Source organism: Geotrypetes seraphini, chromosome 7 (assembly GCF_902459505.1).
Source record: "Geotrypetes seraphini chromosome 7, aGeoSer1.1, whole genome shotgun sequence".
Classification (NCBI taxonomy): Eukaryota; Metazoa; Chordata; class Amphibia; order Gymnophiona; family Dermophiidae; genus Geotrypetes; species Geotrypetes seraphini.
This window is the reverse complement of record NC_047090.1, coordinates 189125070-189137501: the sequence shown is the minus strand read 5'-3', so window position 1 is coordinate 189137501 and position 12432 is coordinate 189125070. Positions and strand designations below refer to the sequence as shown.

At 37.8% G+C, this 12432-nt stretch overlaps 1 protein-coding gene across 1 annotated transcript in view; it reads right to left on the bottom strand.

Annotated features, from left to right (window-relative positions):
• The window catches only part of SNW1 (SNW domain containing 1), a 93694-nt gene that overhangs the window by 6350 nt on the left and 74912 nt on the right, over positions 1-12432 (bottom strand). The window lies entirely within an intron of this gene.

Here is a 12432-nt window from a genome sequence, read left to right as displayed (position 1 = left end):
ATATTCAAGATGTTAAGACACCAGCAAGCAATAGAAATTTTAAATGCTGCCAAAAAAGATAAAAACTTAAACTATAAAGGATCCAAAATATGGTTTTTACCAGACTTTGCTAAAAATACAGCAAATATTAGGAAGAAATTCCTTGAGCTGAGATCTCAATTAAAGGAAAAAGGATATAAGTATGGGTTATATTACCCAGCAAAAATGAGGGTATCTTGTGGGGATAAATCTTTGTATTTTGTGGATCCGGAAAAACTAAAGACCTTTCTTTCAAAATCAGAACCTATGTCATTTTAGCACAATGGGTGTTGAAATGAAGGGATAAATACTAAGACTGGATTGGTGGATATTGAACAAAAAATTAAATATAAAGAACTATGGGACTTTTGTTTGTTGGAAAAAGAAGAATATGCAACAAAGAACAGGAAATAAAAATGAACAAGTGAAAAAGAAAATAAAAGAATGTAAAAAAAAGTAGAAAGAAGGATAGACTGGAAAGACATTAAAGTGAAGTTATTAGACTGAACTTTTAGGAGACTGAAAGATGGATGGTTGGAGTAAAGAATGAACAAGAAGGATTAAAGGACTGGACAAATTAACACAAAAGGAAAAGTGAAGACTGAATAGGAAAATAAATAGATGTGAAGAAGGAGAAAGCAGGACTGATAGACTAAAAGGATATTATAAAAAAAAAAAAAATGAAAGACAATGGGCAGTCAAAAGTCTTTTAAGAGTGGATGGATGGAGATAAGAAATAAATATGAAAGTTCAGTTTATTTAATAAGTCAGAAAAGGAGAAAGTAAAGAATGAAAGGACAATAAGGAAAAGATTGCAGAATGGACTAATGATAGAAAGGACAAGTTATATGATATTTAAATGCAAGTAAAGGAAAGGAAAATGAATAATATAAAAGAAAGATACATAAGAATTTATTGGTAGCTGAAGGAATGTAAAGATTGATGTTGTGATAATATAGTTTTAAAAAGATTGGATTTAATTTGGAGAAGAGGAAATATAAAAAGGGGGAAAAAAAATTATTTTGAAAATGAAATACAAATGTTTAAATACAAATAGGGGATAAAAACTTATAAAATTGAAATTTTTTTTAACAGAAATATATGAAGAGATGGATATTTGTTGTTGGATATTTAAAGGAGGATAGGAGAAGATGGATTAGATAATATAAGATATAGGAAAATGATACTTTTTATTAAATATATGACTGATAGAATTTTCTTGAATGAAATAAAATGTTGGGGGAATGAATTAGAGATTGGTGAAATGATAAAAATGCATTAATGGAATGTTAGGAAATAAATATGGTTATGTGACTAAAGGTTAAATAATAGATAGAGAAATTAATTACTTTAAAATGGAAAAAGAAGAGAGATATAATTAGATATATTGTGGAGAGGTAGTGAGTTTGTCTCAATAAAGGATAAAGGGGTTATTAATAAATATTGGTTGCCTGGGGGGAGGGGGGAAGTTGGGATTACTGTCCAATGTGTGTCCTTAAGCAGTCATTATATTGGGGGGGGGAGGGGTGGGAAGAAAGTGGGTATTAAAGATATTACTAGGATGATTAAGGAAAAGATTAATAAGGGATTGGGTAATTTGGAGGTAAGAATGTGTGCCATGGGGAGAAGTTTTTTAGATCTTAGTTATGGAAGAAGGGAAGAGGAAGATTATGATAAGGAGTATAAAATATATTATGTCTTTTAAGATATTTTCTATTAATGTCAATGGCCTGAATCATGTAATCAAAAGGAAAAAGGTATTATCATTTTTAAAGAAGCAAAACGCGGATGTTTATTGTCTGCAGGAGACTCATCTTAATATAAAGGAATCACAGAAACTAACGGGTGGGTGGGTGAAAGAATGTTTTTTTGCTCCAGCAGAGGGTAAAAAAGCAGGAGTAGCAGTTCTTATAAATAAAAAGTGTATGGCCAATTTTAAGATAGTAAATTCGGACCCACATGGAAGATGGCTACATAACATAAGAACATAAGAACTGCCATCTCCGGATCAGACCCATGGTCCATCGAGTCCGGCGATCCGCACATGCGGAGGCCCAATCAGGTATACACCTGATGTAGTTTTAGTCACCCATATCCCTCTATGCCTCTCGTAAGGAGATGTGCATCTAATTTGCCTTTGAATCCCAGCACAGTGGATTCCTTAATAACCTCCTTTGGGAGAGCATTCCAGGCGTCTACCACTCGCTGCGTAAAACAGAACTTCCTGACATTTGTCCTGGACTTGTCCCCCCTTAGCTTCAAACCATGTCCTCTTGTCCGTGTCGCGTTGGACAATGTAAATAATTTATTTTCCTGCTCTATTTTATCGATGCCTTTCAGCATTTTGAACGTCTCGATCATGTCCCCTCGCAGCCTCCTCTTCTCAAGGGAGAACAGTCCCAGTTTCTTGAGTCGTTCCTCATATTCCAAGTTCTCCATACCTCTTATTAACTTCGTTGCTCGTCTCTGCACCCTCTCCAACAGTTTTATATCCTTCTTTAGGTTGGGAGACCAATGTTGGACACAGTATTCCAAGTGTGGTCTGGCCATTGCTCTATAAAGTGGCATTATGACTTTCTCCGATCTACTCGTGATTCCTTTCTTTATCATGCCTAACATTCTGTTTGCTTTCTTTGCCGCTTCAGGGTCCTATCTATCAGTACACCCAGGTCCTTTTCTTGTTCGCTCTTACCCAGAGTTGCGCCTGACATTCTATACTCGTGTTCCTTATTCTTACTACCTAAATGCATTACTTTGCATTTCTCCACGTTGAACTTCATCTGCCATTGCTCTGCCCATTTCTCTAACTGATACAAGTCGCTCTGGAGTTCCTCGCTATCCTCCTGCGATCTGATTGCCCGGCATAGCTTTGTGTCGTCTGCAAACTTAATGATCTCACTGGATATTCCGTCTTCCAGGTCATTGATATAAATATTAAATAGGATCGGCCCAAGCACTGAGCCCTGGGGCACACCACTAGTCACTTTCTCCCAGTCTGAGAACTTCCCATTTATGCCCACTCTCTGCTTTCTGTTTTCCAACCATTTGCCTATCCACCTTTGTATATCTCCCTCTATTCCATGGCTTTGTAGTTTCCTGAGAAGCCTTTCATGTGGAACTTTGTCGAAAGCTTTCTGGAAGTCCAAATATATTATGTCCACCGGCATTCCACTATCAATTTGCTTGTTCACGGTCTCAAAAAATTGAAGTAAATTCGTTAAACATGATTTCCCTTTCCTGAACCCATGTTGACTGGGTTTCATCAAGTCGTGTGTATCTAGGTGCTGGACTATGCTATCCTTGATCAGTGCTTCAACCATCTTTCCAGGGACAGACGTAAGACTCACAGGTCTGTAGTTGCCCGGTTCCCCTCTCGATCCTTTTTTGAAAATTGGCGTGACATTCGCTATCTTCCAGTCCTCTGGTATCTGTCCAGTTCTGATTGTCAGATTGGCAAGTTTTTGCAATAGCTCTCCGATTTCAACCTTCAATTCCTTTAAAACTCTCGGGTGAATTCCATCCGGTCCAGGGGATTTGTCACTTTTAAGTTTGTCGATCTGGTAGTATATCTGGTCCAACTCCACTTCAACTGTGGTGAGGCTGTCTTCTATTACTCCACTAAACACTTTCACTGCTTCTGGTATTTTAGCGGTATCCTCCTCCGTAAAGACGGACACAAAGAAGGAATTTAGTTTGTCTGCAATTTGTTTATTTTCCTTGATGTACCCTTTTCTTCCCTGGTCGTCCAGGGGTCCCACCGCCTCTTTTGCGGGTTTTTTCCCTTTCACGTATCTAAAGAAGGGTTTGAAGTTTTTGGCTTCTTGCGCTATTTTTTCCTCATAGTCCTTTTTGGCATCCCTCACCGCCTTGTGACATTTCTTTTGATCATCTTTATGTATTTTCCATGCTTCGGTTGTTTTCATGTGTTTCCATTTTTTGAAAGAGTCCTTCTTTACTTTTATGGCTTCCCTCACCTGTCTGGTAAGCCATGCCGGTTCTCCCTTACCTTTTGTTCTCCCCTCTTTGGAGATCCTCGGAATGTGGAGATTTTGTGCTTCTGTGATAGTATTTTTCAGTAGGGACCTTGCCTGGTCTACCGTTTTAAGTTTGTCCACCTTTTTCTTGAGTCGTTGTTTCACCATGGCTCTCATGCGATCGTATTTGCCCTTTTTAAAGTTAAAGGTTTTGGTTAAGGTTTTGGCACGTTTTCTATTCCCGATGTCAAGCTTAAAGTTGATCACATTGTGATCGCTCGTCCCCAGCGGTACCGTAACTTCTACTTCTTTGTCGGTCCCGTGAGGCCATTTAGTACCAAGTCCAGGGTGGCGTTGCCTCTTGTCGGCTCTTTTACCATTTGTTCCAGGAAGCAATCCCCTAGCACCTCCAGGAACTTGGCCTCTTTGCCGCAGTTGGAGGTTCCTAGTTTCCAGTCTATCCTCGGGAAATTGAAGTCTCCCAATATTATTACATTGCCCGTCTTGCATTCTTGTTTGATTTCCTCTATCATTTCTGAGTCAGTTTCCTCCGCCTGTCCTGGGGGACGATAGTAAAGGCCAATTTTCTTGTCTGCGCTGTTTTGGCCAGGAATCTTGACCCAGAGGGACTCTAGCTTCTCTTTCGTTTCCGTCGTAGCCACTTCAACAGATTCTATTCCTTCCTGAACATATAGGGCAATACTTCCACCTTTCTGCCCTACTCGATCTCTTCTATATAGTTTGTATCCCTGTAGTACGGTGTCCCATTTGTTTTCTTCATTCCACCATGTTTCTGTTATGCCAATGATTTCCAACTTATCATGTCTTGCTATTGTCTCTAGTTCCCCCATTTTGTTTCCTAGACTTCTAGCATTCGTATACATACATTTGAGTTCTCTTCGTGTTACCTTTTTGGACTTTCTACTCTTTGCTGTCCCTACTGTTTCTTTCACGTTATCCCTAACTGCTCCAGTGTTGTCTCCCTTGTTTGCTGTGCGGTCATCACCTCCTGTGTCTGAGTTGTCCCTTCCTGCCTTGTCTTCCTTATTTGCTGTCAGGTCGTCCCCTCCTGTGTATGAGTAGTAGCCCATGGCTCCTTCATCGGGGCATCCTGTCGTCCGTGCCATCGACTGGTGGTCGAATGTCGGCTTTCCCCTATTTTTTTAGTTTAAAGCCTTCTCGATGGCCTTCTTCATGTTGCCTGCCAAAACTCTTTGATATAAGTATGGGAAATAATGCCCTGACGTTGTTCAATATATATGCCCCTAATTCGAATCAATCAGAATTCTTTAAAAAATTGCAGAGTATGTTGTTACCACTGGCTGTTTCTAATTTAGTGGTGGCTGGAGATTTTAATGCTGTAATGGATCCATTAATGGATAAAAACCAGGTAAAAGTATAAAATCTTTAGGTTTAGATAATTTGGTTCAATCATGTGATTTGAAGGATATATGGCGTATTCTTCATTTTAATGATCAGGAATTTTCATTTTGTTCACAGGTTCATAAATCATTTTCAAGAATAGATTATATTTTTATTTCATCACATAAGGTGCAGCAAGTGATTAAGGCTTCCATTGATCCCATTATCATTTCGGATCATGCGGAAGTATGGATAGATTTACAATTAGATCAATTAGAAAATAGAAGACCTCTTTGGAGATTTGATAATGCATTGCTTGTGGATGAAAAATTTTTGGAAAATTTTAAAACACAAATTAGTGATTTCTTTCAAATTAATTTAGTGGAAGATACATCTATTGAAAATGTATGGGACGCTTTTAAAGCGACTATGAGAGGTCATATTATATCATATTCGGCTTTTGTTAGGAAACAGATTAAAAAACAGTATATAGAGTTAGAAAAAGAAATTAAAATACTAGAAACTAAATTGGTAAGCAAATGGGAACATGATGTATTACAAGCTCTTTTGAAAGCAAAAGGTAAATATAACGAATTAGCTTCAAAAATGATAAGAAGAGACTTGTTTTCCAAACAGACAATGTATTATGGAAATTCTAATAAGGCGGGAAGATTATTGGCAAATTATCTTAAAGCAAAAAAAAGAAGAACTAACATTAATGGGATAAAAGATGATAATGGTATAATTACCAATCAAACGGATATAATTTTAAAGCAATTTCTAAAATTTTATAAGGACCTGTATTCTTCCGAGCCTTATTTGGAGAGGCAAAAAGATGGTAAAAATTTTTTAGATTTAATTATTGGACCTAAGGTTCCTGATCATATAAAATGGAGTTTAGATGAACCTATATCATTAAAAGAATTAGAAACAGCGTTGAGATCTCTTAGAGTTGGATCCGCTCCAGGTGGTGATGGTTATACAGTAGAATTTTATAAAACATTTCAAAATGTCCTTTCCCCATATTTACTAAATTTATATCAGACACAACTTATAAAAGGTGATATTAAAGGTACTATGGCTGAATCAATAGTAATTGTTTTGCCTAAGCCAAATAAAGATCCTACTTTGGTTTCAAACTACAGGCCTATATCTTTAATAAATGTGGATAATAAACTTTTGGCGAAAATTTTGGCTTTGAGATTAGCCAAAGCTCTCCCACATATTATAGACACGCATCAGACGGGTTTCGTTGCTAAAAGACATTCCTCTAATAACTCTAGATTATTGTTTCATATGTTAAATTTATCAAAAAAAATGGATGAACCGGCTTTTACAGTTTCCTTGGATGCAGAAAAAGCGTTTGATAGGGTAGAATGGAATTTTATGTATCAGGCTTTAGAATGGTTTGGTATAGGTTCTGGATTTATACAAATGGTAAAAACATTGTATAGCTTCCCGATTGCAAGATTAAATATTAATAATATGATATCTGATGGTTTTCAATTGCAGAGGGGAGTTAGGCAAGGTTGTCCTTTATCTCCTTTGTTATTTGATGTTGTATTAGAACCCTTATTGTTAGCAATACAGCAAGCAAGGGGGATACAGGGTATTCCATATTCTGATATGGAATATAAAATTTCGGCTTATGCGGATGATATTTTACTTTATTTGAGGAATCCAGAGTCTACCTTATCTTGTCTATTGGAATTAATTGATATGTTTGGCAAATTTTCAGGTTATAAAATTAATTGGAGTAAGTCTGAACTTATACCTTTAAATGTTCATTGTGTAAAAGGATTATTTGACGCTTTTCCGTTCATATGGAAAGAAGAAGGATTTAAATATCTTGGCATTCAAGTTAAAAATACAATTGAAGATACAGTAAAAGAAAATGAAAAATTTGTATTGAAAAGAGTTACAGAGTTATGTGAGCAATGGAATCCGTTACATCTTTCTTGGTGGGGGAGAGTTCAAACTATTAAAATGATGATCTTGCCTGTAGTTTGCTACCAAATGAGTATGATACCTATTTATTTTCAGGGGTCCTTTTATAAAAAGCTTAATAGCATTTTAACGAAATTTCTTTGGCTTGGTAAAACGCATAGAATAGCTTTGGTATCTTTGCAAAAATCAATTAAGGAGGGAGGGGTAAATTTTCCAAATTTTTATAGGTACCATCAAGCCTATATTTTACGTCAGGGTATGTATTGGATCCTCCCAGAACTGATAGATAATGCACCGGATTGGTTATATTTGGAATGGCACCTTATGTTTCCCCTAAATTTAGTTCATCTTCCAAGTATCAACATGCCTAGAAGATAGAGAGAAAATGAGATATTAATGGATACTTGGAAAACGTTGAGGTTTATTAGTAAATTAACACCTGTCCCAATAAACAAGTCAACTAATCAGTCTTTATGGATAAACTCCAAGATTAAAATTGGCGGAGCTCAAATCCTTTGGAAGGACTGGATTATTGCAGGCATTAGATCTCTGAATGATGTTATTTCGGAAGGTAAACTGCTGGAATTTTCACAATTGCAACATAGATTTGGTCTTAGTAAAAAACAAAGTTTTAAATGGTTGCAATTGAAGCAGGCCATTCAGGTTGGGTTCCCTGAATGGAAAACATTGAATAATCAATATAGTTTAGAGTTCTTATGCTTCCAAGCAGACTTCCTAGGGCATCAAGCCGCATTGTGGTATAAATTAATATCTGGATATTTGAATAAAAAACCAAAAAATGGTCTAAGAGACATTTGGAGCATTGAGATTAAGCATCAAATTACTGCATCTCAATGGCCACTAATTTGGTCTTGGAGAATGAGATGTACAGTGTCAGCATCTATGAGACAAACTTGGTTCTTTTTATTACATAGAGCTTTTTGGACCCCTACACGTTTGCAAAAATTAGATAGTTCTAAGTCCAATAAATGCTGGCACTGTAATCTGGAACCTGGGACGTTGGATCATTTACTATATCATTGTCCCTACATTAAAAGTTTTTGGAATGCAATTTGGCCACAAATTAATAAATTGATGGAAAATCATGTAGCAATATCATATGATACAGTGTTATTTGGAATGATGATGAGAAAAAAAAGTCAAATTTCACCAGAAAATAACAAGCTTTTACTAGTCATGAAAGGGGTTGCCATTCAGCATATAACCAATAACTGGAAGAATCATAGTAACCTTAATTATATATTTTGGTGGAATACAATTTGTCATATATTCAAAATGGAAAGAGTAATAGCAATACAAAGAGGGACATATCCTAAATTTATAAAAATATGGGGGCCATTGACAAAGTATTGTACTGAATGAATAGTAGGATTTATCTTCTTCTTTTCTTCTTTATGGCACACATGGAGGGGGGGGTAGTGAAAATAATTTTACATAACATGTTATAATATGGTATACAATATGTATAAGGTGATTGGAAAGTACTTGAAGGGTGGGGGGTGGGAGGGGGATAAAAAAAAATTTGTTCAGAATATTATGTAATAGATATAAAAGTGATATTGTGTATTCATTAGTTGTAACTCAATATTTTGTACACTTCATGTAAAATATGAAAATGAATAAAGAATTATAAAAAAAAAACAACAAAACCTAAAACTGGACTTAGGGACATTTGGAGCATTGAGATTAAGCAAATTACTGCATCTCAATGGCCACGAATTTGGTCTTGGAGAATGAGATGTACAGTGTCCGCATCTATGAGACAAACTTGGTTTTTCATAGAGCATTTTGGACCCCAGTTAGACTACAGAAGTTAAATAGCTCTAAGTCTAATAGATGCTGGCATTGTAATCTTGAGATTGGGACACTAGACCATTTGTTATACTATTGTCCCTTTATTTTGACCTTTTGGAAATCAATCTGGACCCAAATAAATTATTTATTAGAGAATCCTGTGGCTTTGTCATATGATATGATTCTATTTGGTATGTCAATGAAAACAAAGAGCCAAATTTCATCAAACAATAATAAGCTTTTATTGATTATGACAGGAGTCGCCATACAACATATCACGCATAATTGGAAAAATTGGAGCAGGCTTAATTACAGTTTTTGGTGGAACTCATTGTGTCACATCTATAAGATGGAGAGAACAATAGCCATACAAAAAGGGAATTATAAAAAATGTAAAGAGATATGGGGACCATTGACAAATTATTGTAATGAATAGATACCATTTTTCCACTATAAGTATGATACAAGTGATGGGATGGGAGGGAGGGCATTTTGAATTTTATTAAATGTTTGGATCAGTTAAAAATAATTTTTCATAGGATATATTTGACTGCATATGTTATGGTAGGGTTTGGAGGGAAGGGGTTAAATTTTATGTATTATTCTTAAATATGACAGAAATTCAAGTGATGTATTTATTTTCAATTGTTAATTTATTGATACACTTGTTGTAAGATGTAAAAATGAATAAAGATTTATAAAAAAAAAAAAAGAAATATATTTTCATTTGCTACCTGTGGGCATGCTATATCATTTTATTCACCTTACTGTGGTATGATCTGAATGTTTAATGATAATACTTGTTTCTATGATTCTTACCAACATTTCTGCTAGTCTGTTAACTGTGGCCACCCTGTTTGGCTATGCTGATTGTGCATGTTATTTTGTAAGCCACCTACAGTTGCTTAGAGCAGGTTATAAATGGTTAAAATGAAATAAAATGCTACTTTATAAAATCTAACAGTATAACCCACCCAGATGCAAGAGTTGGTAATTTTCTTTGCCATTGTTTTCTTTTGTTAAGTTTTGATTCCATGTGGCAGAAGCTTTTTCTCCCTCCCTATCTCAATTTCCTTGTGGCTTGGCCTTTGGGATCTGTGGTCAGGCCGAGCGGTCCCGTCACTTCACCATCACCAGGTTCCTCTGGTCTTCTTTTCCTTCCACCACCAGGTTTTTCTACATGCTTCACTATTCTGCGCTCTTCAAAACACAACCATGTTCCTCTGAACTCACTTCCCTGATCACGCTGACCATAAAAGATCGCTCCAGTCTCCACTGGTCTTGCTGGTGGCCACCGGGTCCTCTTCCACCCTCAAGGGACTTCTGGGTCTTCTAGCTACTCCAGCACCATTACTAGTCTCTCCACTGGTTGCTACCAGTCCCCTCTGCCAGTCATTCACCAGTCACCCTCAGCCAAAGGTCTCTAGTTCTTCTGGCTGCTTCCCTCTGGGTTTTCTGGCCACTTCCTCCAGTCCCTCCACCGGTCACTTACCAATCATCTTCAGCCAGGATACCACTTGTACAATAGTCCCTCACAGACTCTCCTGCCATCGGTCATTCCCTGAGGCCTCTACCAGTCACTCAGTCTCTCCCTGAGGACTCTCCAGGCCACTCAGACACTCTCCACTGGTCACAGCCAGTCATCAAGCTTCAGCACTCTCCAGTCACTCCAAAAGGTTAAGCTTTCACCAGCATTTCTCCCCTCGACGATTGCCTAAGCTTCAAAAGGAGCTCTTGCTTTTCCCAGCTCTTTGTTCTGGAACTCGTTTTTAAATCCCTTTTCCACTCAAGGTGAGTACAGAACTCCGGTATCTTTGTAGCATCTACATGCGAATGAGCTCCTGCTTCTGAGACTTCCCTCTGCTGGCCAGTGATGGGATATACATCCTGTCACAGGAGCCTTTGCTCTGTGTGAGGCTCAGTAAGGGGTTACTGGCCACTTGAAACCCAAAACACTCAAATTACATTAAAAACTAATTTTTGTTACCTGTAAAAGATGTTCTCAGTGGACATCAACTCACAACTGGGCAAGTTTGTGCAGGTAAAGCTTCTTCTGCTTTGTAAAAAGTGTCTGAGAGGCACATCTTTCTGCCTTACACTGAGAGGGACCCCCTCAATCACTGAATAGCTGAATTTAAAAAGGCATGAGTCCTCTGATTACAGGTTGCCTTCAATAAAAAGGGGTGAAAGAGAAAAGACAATGCTAATGGGCAGACACCAACAGTGCCTCCAGGTACCTGAACAGATTTAGGCACTGGTATATTAGGCCAGGTTTTACCTAGTGTAATTTACCAGCGCCTAACCTGGACACATAGCAAAGCCTAAGTTTATCCATATCTATTCTCCACACCCTAACCATGCTTAGTTTTTAACTAGGTGTCAGAGAGCGCCTGGACTTAGGCGATGCTGGGCGCCACTCTAAGTTTCGCATCTTAATTCCAAGTTCAAAAAGGTCAGTGGATTGGACTTACAAGTAAGTAAAAATACAGCTGTAGCGTAACTAAAGGTTTTGATTTTGAGAAATATATGACTGGCCAAATCACCAAAATGGGATGACTGTAGGCAAATGCAGAAAAAAAAAAGCAATCTCTGAAGACCTGAAAACCTAACTAGGCACACTAGAATGGAGGTAGAAATCTGTGCATGACAAGGCACAGACTAAAAGAAAAAATGTTTGAGGAAGAGAGCTAGATTGATAGCAGGATGTGTTTTACTGGTTCCATGGGAAAACGATGAGACCGAGATGTAATGTGCACCTACAAAATAAATCTGCCAGAATGTTTGAAAAAAACCCTTGCCCTTTTGGGTGGGAAAAGCGAATCAAAAAAAATCAATTTAATAGACTGAGTTGAATCAATTGGGCATCACTAGTATGGACGGGTCCATGAGGCAGGATGGAACAATGTCCAATCATCTGGATTTCTCGGTGTTAGGTCAAAAGCGCGCCGGGACAAAGGTGTGCGCAGACAATTAAGCGCAGCGTGGAGGTGCGCGCCGCATAAAATTACTGTTTTTAGGGCTCCGACAGGGGAGGCGTGGGGGGAAACCCCCCACTTTACTTAATAGAGATCACGCCGTGTTGTGGGGGGTTTGGGGGGTTGTAACCCCCCACATTTTACTGAAAACTTCACTTTTTCCGTTTTTAGGGAAAAAGTTAAGTTTACAGTAAAATGTGGAGGGTTACAACCCCCCAAACCCCCCATAACGCCGGCGCGATCTCTATTAAGTAAACCGGGGGGGGCTCCCCAACAAACCCCCCCATCGGAGCCCCTAAAAACTGTAATTTTCTTTGGCGCGCGCCTCTGTCTTGCGCTCA